At 34.7% G+C, this 12496-nt stretch overlaps 1 protein-coding gene across 9 annotated transcripts in view; it reads left to right on the plus strand.

Annotated features, from left to right (window-relative positions):
- The window catches only part of LOC149409872 (uncharacterized), a 188642-nt gene that overhangs the window by 170171 nt on the left and 5975 nt on the right, over positions 1 to 12496 (plus strand). The window lies entirely within an intron of this gene.

The following is a 12496-nucleotide window of genomic DNA, read 5'->3' on the forward strand; positions in this document are numbered from 1 at the left end:
TTTATTAATTGCATAGTTTCTAATTGTCAAATGTCAAAAAATGACAGCTTCAAAAGTAACATCTACCGAAATAGCAGGCTATTCAAAATAACACCTCTTATTGGAAAATCCTGTACATCTATTTGAATTTCACCTTTGTGTTTGTTGAATGCAAATCTTGGTAAGTGATGAGTGGAAATTAACCAACTTCTCGACATCCAATATAGCTGAAACAGACTCACTGTCAATGACAATGCATTCTGTCAACTTTTGGCGGTAATCAAGCATACACACGCCGATATATAAGCGTTCTCATAAACGGATAACATTACAAATCAGTTTATATACAAAATCAATGTCTTTCCTACCAAATCGCGATTACCACAGTTGTTAGCGCGGTTCACTCCAATATCTGGGGAGGAATGTTCAATCCTCAGTCAATCCAAAAAAACAACAAAAATCTTTCAAATTGACTACCAGCCGACCGAAGCGATGACGCAAGTAGGTCGTAAATTGAAAATAGATGTATTGTTGTAAAAAACTTTTTTACGGCCTGATTTTTTTCTCTCTTTAATGGTATTTTCAAAATAAATCAACTACATATGTAATTAGACTAGAACTAGACTCTTTGATGAAGTGCAAAATTAAATTATTTCACTTCTTCATGGATTTATGTTTTGTATATTATTATAAGTGCACAAATGTTTTAAAAAATATTTAATTTTATATACGTACATATATTTCATGTTACTGTATTTATCCCTGTATTAAACATGTTTTCGATTCTTAACCCATATAATGTTGCTAGTTTAATGGTAATAATATATAAAAAAATATATCAATACACCCGTTCAAGACCGCAACAAGTCACGAACATGTGTTCAAAGAATGCCCGCTGCATTCATTCCCCGGCGGGATTTAGGTGGTCCACAGGGCGAGGCTTGAGGCCCTAGATTGGCTCACTGACCTAGATGTTATCTTTGTTACCTTCTGACCATACGAAAGAAGAAGGAGTAGGTATTTTGGAGTACTTTCTAATACCTCAATTAAATCATCAAAAACTGTCATAGGCACTTCTACTACGAACCCCTAGAGTTTCTATAAAAACTCTTATTCAATAATATCGCCAAGATTGCAGACATTTCTTTATAGAGTTATAATGTTTCACTTTGGATGATATTTGAAGAAGGGAACAAGTGAGTTGTTCTTCCTTGAATTATTTGTAACATTTTTCTGTTTAACAATGGAACACAGTTTGATTTGAAATTGTTTCTGTCTTGAATTAAAAATGTATTGATATAATTGTGTTTCTTTCATAAAAGTTAGCTTTTTCATTTATGTAACAGGAAATCTCTCATTGTAGCTCCATCATTTCTGTAATAATTCATCTCTAGTTAGTTAATTTCTTCTCTCTTTAACTCTGCTTTTCATGCATTGGTAACCATTCATAACCCATTGGCATATAATACATAGTAATAATGAAAATAATAATACAAAAATATAACGAAGATTTCGACTACGAAGATAATCTTTTTGATTATTTATTAAGGTGGGGAGGTTACATCTTTATCATATTTAATGACGATCAACGTTATTTTTAATATATTAGCGGTCTTCGTGAAACACAGAGTCTTGGTCCGTTTTAGCTTTGCTACGGACGTGCTTGACTAGCTTTGATAAACTTGCTGAATTCTGCTGCAAGCCTAATATGCAAAAAAATAGCACATGGTTTCGACTTAATTACTACAAGAAATAATTGTTTATGTCGTGAGAGATGTAAAAGATGCATTAAAGTTAAAATAACCCAAACTAACAACCTAAAATCCTATGCTGTGCATGCTTACTTAAACCTCCCACGTAAATATTTGTCTTCATTAGATTTTTAAGTTGAAATCAAGTGTTGTTATTATAAGGAGCATTTGCATGCAGTGGAATTCAAGAAGGTATTGGATAGTGAGGGGTAGGGCGGTTACTCGGCTTACCAGTGATGACATGGAAGAATTTTTCACCTATATGAATTCTTCAAATAAATTACCGAAGACCAAAATTTAATTTACATTTTTATGTTAAAGTTAAAGTTATAGTTAAAGTTAATGTTAAAGTTAAAGTTAAAGTTAAAGTTAAAGTTAAAGTTAAAGTTAAAGTTAAAGTTAAAGTTAAAGTTAAAGTTAAAGTTAAAGTTAAAGTTAAAGTTAAAGTTAAAGTTAAAGTTAAAGTTAAAGTTAAAGTTAAAGTTAAAGTTAAAGTTAAAGTTAAAGATAAAGATAAAGATAAAGTTAAAGTTAAAGTTAAAGTTAAAGTTAAAGTTAAAGTTAAAGTTAAAGTTAAAGTTAAAGTTAAAGTCAAGTACGTCCCTTAACACCCTGTAAATGACAAGCATAAAAACATAACCGTTATGCTGATATGATGGTCATAGAATGTGATATAGTTTGAAACACCCCAGCCTTTAACAACTCCAAATAACTAGAACAAAATAATGACGGCAACTGATTGTTGACATAAAAACGCAAGAAACGTAACTAAGTTTAAAGAGGAACGCTTTAAGGCCTGTCTACAAGATATTGTCATATCTATAGTAAAAATTAACTTTTTTAATGTGAATACTGTACCAAAATACTCCCAACCATCTGGAGCCAGTGAGACTATATTATCCCCAATTCGTTATGTTATGAGGCTGAAGGTAGTAAGAAGGGGAAGTACCTGGATATTCAGATCTGGTCACCAAACGTCGCTAAAGCCATTTCAAGCAACATTTCAATTCTGAATGGTGGTCCTACACCGGGGCGATACTGAGAGTATCTGCCAATCTGTTCCACAAATAATTTTAAATTCATAAATTGTGAAATAACACAAATTAATCAAATAAAATTTACTTGTGTTTACCGATACTTGCACACGCGACTTACGGATTGCTAGTTGAGAACTCCTGTTAAATTTGACATCTTTATCGATTCTGCAATTAAACAAGAATAATAACTGAACTAGTTTTATAGCACCAAAACAGTCTCCCAAGGATGCCTTAAAACTTAATTTATCTAATCTAAAACTTTTCACTAGTGACTTATAATTATTATTGACTTAGATACATCCAAATAATTAGTGACTTACATCATATACAAATAAGTCTATTGACTCACAACTACGAGCATCTCCTTTCCCTACTGAGGATACTGTAGTCTTACTGACTCCGGAATTGGTTTTATCATTTCGTTTCCTATTATAAATGTGTATTGCATGCCAGTGGGTAGGTAAATATGATATGTTGCTGCTTGTAAACGCCATTTTGGCCATTCCACACTGTTTCTACCTAGGGCTGGCGCTAAACACAACCAATAAATACAATCCGTCAGCAGATGGCGCGGCGCTGCCCGCTCCCCGAAAGCCTTACGCGCCCTTCTCATCGCCTAAAAGGAAAATAAACCGCGCCAAAGTTGGCATTACCATAGGTTCGTACTGCGTCTAGCAACAAACAAACAACCTGTAAACGTTGCCATCCAACCAATGGCCAACAATCACCAAGTAGCGTGTTCAATTACTAGATAATATGTATACACTTTCAACTGTGGACGTCAAGTATTTTTGTTCTGTTTTTTGTTTTGTTTTCGAAATTCACTAAAAATCTTAATAAACTAATAATAATGCAAAATGTTTTCAGTACAAAACTTGGTGTACTGCAGTGAACTGGTAGAGTAAGGATGAAAATAGGCAGGGCGATGAGTTTGTGTATTTTGGAATTATGTTTATGAGAAATTGGAACTACGTTGATGGAGGACTGAACGCAGCCTAACAAAAATTTGTCCAAAGAAGCGAAGCTGGCAGTCCACAATGAAGTGCTGGTACCTACCCTGATGTATGGCAGAGAGGCATGGAATAAATGAAGGACGAAAGTAGACTTAATTCTGTATAAATGAGATCCCTGAAGCGTATGTGTGATAAAACCATCTATGATCGTGTAAGCAATGTGGAGATTCGTAAAGAATGTTTGGAGGATTGTGACTATCGCCAATTTAAATGGGATGTTGACTGAATGATTCTGTGGCTCTCCAATCCGCAGAATCCAAGGTTGCGTGATTACTCTCGGTGTGTAATAATGAGAATTCGAACATTTCCAATTTAATTTTTAATTTTAACAAAACTCACGTTACAATAATTTTATGAAAAAACAGATTGCGTACGCTAGAGGAGATTTAGGGTCAAAACCAAACAAGAATGTGGGTAAAAATAATTTTGTCATTATTTTCGGGAGATGTAAAGTCCCTATAATTTACCCTACAAATGCAATGCAGATGTAAGCGTAATGAGTAAGATTAAGAAAGGCACTATTCGATGGTTTGGACATGTAGGGTGGATGAGCGAAGAAAGGAGTATAGAGAATATTTATGATGCTAAATAGTAGAAGAAGCCTGAGGAATACATAACACTATCAAACACTTGAATCGGGTCATTTCAGGATTCAGAGTATGCATGGGGCAATGTATAAATGTGACTAAAGCAAGGACTATATGTGCCAAGACAGGTTTTGTGAAACAGCATGATGAATTTAATATTGAAATTAAATTAACAATCTTCAAAGAACATGAAAATAGAAAGACACAGAAAATAATAAGATTGACCGAGACTTGAGTAATGAATCTCTGCCAACTCGTTTATCAGCTCACCTATATTTTTGAAAAATAAAAATATGAATAAATGGCAGAGTTTTTAGATGCGTTACACTCGGTCAACTATTTACCTGTTAAAAACTCAGTTAATATAATACTGAACTGTAGGTCATTAAAATAACAATATTTTTACATTAATTCAACAAAAAATAACACATCTAATACAATCGAATAACAAATATATGTAAATATAAAACAATCTAAATGTATAAAGTATAATGTTCAATGTATAAAGAATTATCTTTGAAGAGTTTAAAATGATTATTTATAAAAATCTCTGATAACACAACACTAAGCTAATAATCACTATTAATTCAATAAACAGAAAAAAAATCATAAAATTATATTCAATTTTAAAATAGCTACATTTTTTTGTAGTTTAAATCAAATTTTTAAATTCAGTCACTTTCCTTTTCACTGCCCTTTTCCTGAGAATCCATCGCTTCTATAAGGCATTTAGATATACTCTAAATAACTAGGTACTCATTTTGTAGTAATAAAAATGTGTTGGAAAAGCATTATATCCACGCTGTAGTTCGCGCTGTCCAACTGTAAGTGTGATAATTATATCTGTGACAACTATATGTGTTACAATTATATGTGACAATCATATGCGTGACAATTATAATACTGTTACACGGAATTTATATAGCACCCGTCTTATAAAGATTGCATATTGCCGTAAACACTAATAATAAATGATTACTGTTCAATAATTCAATATCATAAAAAATGAATAATGATTTTTAAATCACCCTTTTTTCTATTATTTAGTTATCTAAGTAGTTTGCATGAACCCTTTCTCACCAACTGTATCATAAGTTCATCAAACATCCAGTAAATAACATGTATATTTTTAAGGTAAGTATTCATTCCATGTTAATTGTATTTGAAAACTTTTGTATTCAGCCCTTGAAGCTACAAAAAAATTAACATTTTTGAGAAGTATTTGTTCACAGATTAAAATTATTTTGCTTAAGCAGAAATAAAAAGTCTATAATAAAGGACTAAAGTCTGCGTTTAAGATGTTGAACTCAATTAAAATGCTTCCGATGTTGTTGAATTCCGTTAACATGTTGAATCCAATGATGTTGAGTTTATTGATGTTGAATCCAATTAAGTCAAAGACCAAAATGTTGAATCTAATTATGTCATATTTCAAAATGTTGAATCTAAACATAATAAGGCCAATGATGTTAAATTCAATTGTCATGTTGAATTCAACTATGTTAAATACCAATATATTGAAACCAATTATATTGAATCTTAATTCAATGATATTAAATCTAATTTCATTGAGTCTGATTGAAATTATACTTAGCCTGAAGACTTTGAGTTCAACACTTTTGATCTCTGCATTGAACTAAATGTTTTTCTTATTGTAAATTCGAGGGCTGAATCCGAAATATATTCATTGGTTTGGTGGTTGAGTGTATAACGCACTGGTCTTCTGACACTTTCCTGTTGAGGGTTTAACCCCCAAAGCACACAAAACAACATTTTATGTAGTGTAAACATACTTCCACAACTGGTCAAGTTACTCAGTGTTACAATATTCTTAAAATGTTGAATAAATGTGTATAGATTAATGCAAGAATTCTTTATCAACATAACATCAATGCTTTGGTAAAATCCTTCGAGTTGTTCATTAAGTGTAAGTTTCAACCTAAGTGTATATTTCTACTTAAGTGTAAGTTTAAAATTTGTCTTCAATCACTCTTTCTACTAGGAATAACACTTTAAAAATTGTGTCACTTAACAGTAGAAAACAGAGATATGAATGTTTTATTACATTGTATATGTGTGTATTTTTGTTCCCAAGTAGCTTAGTCCAGATACTCCACACGACGCATGTGAGCCGTTCCCAACTAGCAAATAAATAATTAAGCAGTCTAAAGGGCATAATATAACGTATTACGGCCTTACCATCAATAGTCAATTATTTATTAACTTACTTGCTAGTTGAGAACGGTTCACGGGTTTTGCGTGAATACATTCTCTGCAAATTCTAAAATCTGTGCGTACGAACGGCGAGCTCTGGGATCATGAAATATCCTCAACTCTTTATCTCTGGCATTTCTAGGTCAATGTAACTATGAATCTAAGAAAAATCCGTACAACTGCCAAAAATAAAACAAATAATGGTATTTATTCGAGTGTACTTTTAAGAATATTGCTTGAGATGGTTTTAGAGATTAGACCTCAATAGCAAGGTACTTCCCTATCTTTCCTCCTCCCCTTCGTAATTCCTTCTCATGTCTTACGGGTGAAACCGGGTAAATACAATAGGTAGCGCATTATACAGGATTTTCCAATAAGAGGTGTTATTTTGAATAGCCCGCTATTTCGGTAGATGTTACTTTTGAAGCTGTCATTTTTTGACATTTGACAAGTAGAAACTATGCCATTAATAAAAATGGAACGATACATGCTTCAACAAAGCATTGAAATTATTAAAATTCACTTGAGTGAATCAAATGCAAATCATCTTGAGTGATGAAGCCCATTTCCACCTCGGTGGCTTCGTCAACAAGCAAAATTGTCGCATCTGGGGCTCGGAAAACCCAAGAGTTATTATTGAAAAGCCTCTCTATCTTCAACGTGTGACTGTTTGGTGCGGTTTATGGTCCGGCGGAGTCATTGGACCTTACTTTTTTCGAAAATGAGGCTGGAGCAACAATTACGGTGAATGGATTGCGCTATCGAGAGATGATTAATAATTTTTTATAGCCGAAAATGGATGGTATTGATCTGGACAACGTTCACTTTCAACAAGACGGCGCTACGCGCCACACAAGCAACGAAACCATTGATCTTTTACGATTGAATATCAAAATAACACCTCTTATTGGAAAACCCTGTAGTTCACCCTAACAAATAGTATTGTATGATTGGTTCATATCGATGGATCCACGTATAACCGGTTAACTACACTTTTAGGTGTTTTCACATTTTTTTTAAAAAACATTTTGACAATACTTCAGTTTACCAGTTGAGCAAAATGAAAAAAAACTCTATTTTTGATACATAAAAGCAATAATCTGCCTACTTTTTGCATAAATTACGACGTTCAAACGTGCATGTCAAGTTACAGGTTTGTTCGGCGTTCCACTAAGGGTGCCATTACGCCATATAAGTGAGCAACGTTCCATTGACCGTCTGTTGGCCGGAACACAGGTTGTTTTTTTTTTGCACCGGGGATAAATATTCAATTAAATGGTAGTTTATGATAGTAATAAGAAACATAGTCTCATTTCATTGTTATTTAAATATGTTATTGTTATACCTCTGCTTTACTTACAGATTTAGTGTTGGGAACTCTTGTGAAAAGTAAAAGTTTCTTTTACTATAATTGCGTTTATTTACGTTACAATAAATTAGTCTGGATTTAGCTACAGTGTTCATTACCCGAGGGTTGGTAATTCTCCGTTTCTAGAAGCTTGTTGTCTGGCAATAATATCCCACAGGCAATTGCTACACTCTAGCGACATCTGTCGGACTCGGGAGTAAGCTTTATGACTAGTGCCATCTATCGCTTGAATACCCAACTTATTATCAAACATCACAGTTATGATTGTAGTTTCAATTATATATACGGCCATATGCCACTTGAACTGATAAGTACAAAATAAGAATCGGAGTATACACATGGAACTACACTTTTCTTAAAATACATTTAATTTGAAATTTAACATTATAAAATACATAAGCCGACACTAAAGTAAGTGTTTACTGAAAATATCAAATCGCTTGGCGAATTGCATAAAAGTGCTAACATTTCTTACTTTAAAATGATCTCCTGTAAAGTTTCATTTTTGTAGATGCACTGGTAGGATCTGTCTTTTTGTCTATTTTGACTATTGTCTTTTTAAATCTGCTACAACAAGTGTAGGTATACATTTGAAAATATAGTATGTGAAAATTTTTTGCATTTATGTATGCATTCTAAAAGTTTTTCAATGCATTTTTTGTTCTTTGTATTTGGGTTAGAAAAACCTAGTCAAAATTAATGTTTCAAAGACCCAATAATGTCTGATTACATCTAAAAAGGATCGAAATTACAATTTAGGCTCCTTCAACGAAAGCAATCTTCCCAACATGTCCTTCACTGATATGCTTGGTGTAACTCTAAGTGACCAGCTCAGGCACGGGGACTCCGTCGAAGTCAAGTTGGCCTCTCAGAAGCTGGGCGTATTGTACAGTGTCCGCAGATACTTTAACATGTAGTACCCAACTGCTGACCCTGTACAAATCGCATGTTCAAACCACTGTTGAATTTGACAGCCACCTCTAGTCTGAATCTCCAAATACTTTAAAAAACCCTTGACTCTGTGCAGAAACGGGCATTCCGTTTGATAGAATCCCCTGTCTTATTAAAAAGTTTGAAAATCATGCGTCAAGTTGCTGTGTTTGTTTTACCAGTATTAAAATGGAAGATGCTCCGAGAAACTAGCGTCATTGATCCCTTAGGCACCGGTGCATAGTCGGGAAACACCTCAACCACGCTCCCAACATATGTACACGGTTGACATTTGTAAGACTTTCTAAGACTCGTTCTTGAGTTCAACAGCTCGGCTATGTAAGGATTTGCAGGCCTCTATGTTTCCTCCCTCCTACAATATAGCTCTCTTCAGTTCATGTTCACACCTTCCCTCCTCAAACAGACCCTCCACACAATATCCCCAAAGAAAAACCTCCTGTGTGGAGTTAAAGTTAAAAAAAACGAACTTTTTTTTCGATTTCACTGGAATTTTCTTTTATGAAGTTTGATGATCAATTTTTACACAAGCTGCATGCAATCAACGCATCTTTAAGCAGGTACTGTAAACTCTAGTTTTGATACCCAAATGATAGTTTCATGTACCAAGTTAAAGCACGTCGCCAACATTTTATGGCTGTATTTCAAAATTGTGAAATATTACAAAATACCCCCATTCTAGTGCGTGTCATTCCGCCCAGAACTTAATAATCTAATAAATCTACCCCCAGTTGACAGCTTCGGCCATAAAGCCTGGATACGATGGAATTTTCATGAATACTGAGATGCCTAACTCTAAACTTCCAACACTTCTTCAAGAAAGACTTTTAGGACGGGTTGTTTCGGAGAATCTGAACAATTCATCAAATTTCAACGTTCATTTTCGGGTTCTGTGAAAGACTTATTCAATTTCTGCTTTTATATCATTGTAGGTTAGTTGCTTGACAAAACTGAAATAAAAACAGAACATGAAAAAATCTTTCACAGAACTTGAAAATGAACATTGAAATTTGATGAATTGTTCAGATTCTCCGAAACAACCCGTCCTTAGTAAGCTTGACAATTGTAACTTTGCGGTTAGTAGCTAACTATTTATTTATTTATAGAGCGGAGACGGTTTACATGTAGTTCCCGTGAGCTTTTAGGCTCTCCCATTTTACCTCATTCCTTTAACAGTAAACCGGTCCCTTTAATGAAGTGATTGGATATGTGGCTATGTCTTCTGGTTCTACAATGTGTCTTCCCAGCTATCTGAGCCTTGTTCCCAACAGAGCGGGACATTGGCACCAATGCTGAATTGGAGTCTCTTCATCCTCTTCACATTTCCCGATTCGGTTGGTGTTTTCCACTTCCAACAACTACACGTGTCTCTGAGATAGCAGTGTCCCTTTAGTAGTCCTACCAGTTCCCTCAGTGAGTTTATGTTCATATTGAGTAGTTGTCTTATTCGCCTTGGGTCTGGTCCTTTTATGAGTACTTTGCATTCCGGGTGCCCTTTCCCATTCCTCCCAGTGCCGGGATTTGACCCACCTTTCAATATGTATTTTAGTGTGGCAAGCTGCTACTCCTATGGCAGGCTAGGATCCCGCAAGTGGTGCTTTCGCCCCTTTCCTTGCTAGTGCAACAGCCCGCTCATTGTCCTCGATCCCTTTATGTCCTGGTACCCAGATCAGGGTTATGCTAACTAGCTAATTAATTAACCAACACGCCTTCCCGCAGGGGTAGGCAGAATGAATGGACCTCCACACAACGCTGTATTGCTTCATTCACATTCACACACACTCTTCTGTTATTCTGAAAAATTCGAACTCTCAACATGACCGACTCATTTTCATTTGATTCACTTGATCGTGCGCTGTCTTTTTCACTTTTGAGTCAAACATTCTCCTTACACTCCTTTCTTCGTTCATCTGCTCTACATATCCAAACCATCTAAGCGTCCCTCTTAAATCAATCTTGTTTTCTAATTAGCAACACGGTTATACATGATTTTATCGCATGTACGCCTCACTACTACACATCAGGGTTGTTATCAGCACTCCATTATGGACTGCTAGCCTAGCTTATTTCGACAACTTGTTATTCATCAACCGCATATTTCAAATTTTAATGTGCCTCCGTAATATAAACCCACAATATGGCGCCTTCTCTGATTTTTTGGACAGTTTAATAGATTATTCAAAGTTAAATAGCTTTTTTTATGTGAATACTGCACAAGAGTCCCAACTGCTCCCAGCCGTCTGGAGCCAGTGAGACTATGGAATTCCCGATTGGGGTATGTTTTGAGGCTGAAGGTAGTGGGTAGGGGAAGGAGATGGGAAGAGAAAGGTGGGGGAGTACCTGGCCATTCAGATCTGGTCACCAAACATGGCTTAACCCATTTCAAGCAACGTAAAATTCTGAATGGTGGTCTTACACCGGGACGATACTGAGAGTACCTTTCACTCTGGAACATGCCGCAAGTATAGTATATATTATTTTAAAAATTTACTTGCGTACGCCGGAATTTGAACCCGCGACCTTCGTATTGCTAGTCGAGAGCCTTATACCTCGACCACGTAGGCCGTCAAAATGAAGCTCATGATTGAAGCGGCTTTGCGAGCTGATGATCATTGTGTTAACATAGAAACTCCTGACAGAAAGTTGAACAAATTTCATGACGACAAAGCTCACGATTTAAGGGTTTCCGTTGCTTAAGATGTTACGTAAACAGATTATCCGCTTTATATGTAAGTTTATGTCAGTGATCAGATAAACTTTAAATGATTTGAGAATTTTTACTTTTGCCGTAGAGCTGGTTAAAGTTTCGTTTCTGCATTTTTAATGCTTACAATGATATATTTCTACAATTAAATAAACATGGGTTAGTCCAAAATATCAAATAACACTACATTTCTCAAGAAATTTTGAGATCAATCTCAAAAACAGTAAAAATACAGAAACGAAATTTTATACAACTCTACTGCAAAACTAGAAATTTGCATTTGTTCTTCGGCACCGTCCATATTATGTCAAATGGTAATAATGAACTTCAAATTATTTCATCTTTACTACGTACAAGATTTTTGAAATTGCGTATTACAATTTGAAAGTATGAGTAGTAATTTATGTAGTGTTTAGAACTCTAAATAACTTTGTACTATTATAGTTGCATCTAAAAATTATGAATCATTTAAAGTCTGGCATATTTGTCGTGGATATTTAAAATTCACCTGTCAAAGACCGGCGTATTCCTAGCGAATACGTTGGCAGTTCAAGTTAGAAGAAAATGAAGATATATTATTCTGGTGAATTCCGACCAAATACGATGAGGATTTATTAGCATTCTAAGGATTAAAGTCTTCCAGTTTGACAGTAATAATATTTCAGTTAATGGTAGTGTAGTTATAGCAATCCAAAATAACAATTTATTGTCAGGACAAGCAAAATAGTGTTTTAAGGCGATGCACTACGTCGTGTAATATTTTAAATTGAATCGCTATCAATAATAACCCTTACGTAGATGGCAATAAGGTGTAAATTCCCGCTTAACACCATCCGCCTGTTTTGATTGATGAAAGAAAAAAACATGGCCAAAAAGTGCCTTTTATTTTATTTT

The sequence above is a fragment of the Hesperophylax consimilis genome, chromosome 29 (genome assembly GCF_061612785.1).
Source record: "Hesperophylax consimilis isolate HC1 chromosome 29, BYU_Hcon_1.0, whole genome shotgun sequence".
Lineage (NCBI taxonomy): Eukaryota > Metazoa > Arthropoda > Insecta > Trichoptera > Limnephilidae > Hesperophylax > Hesperophylax consimilis.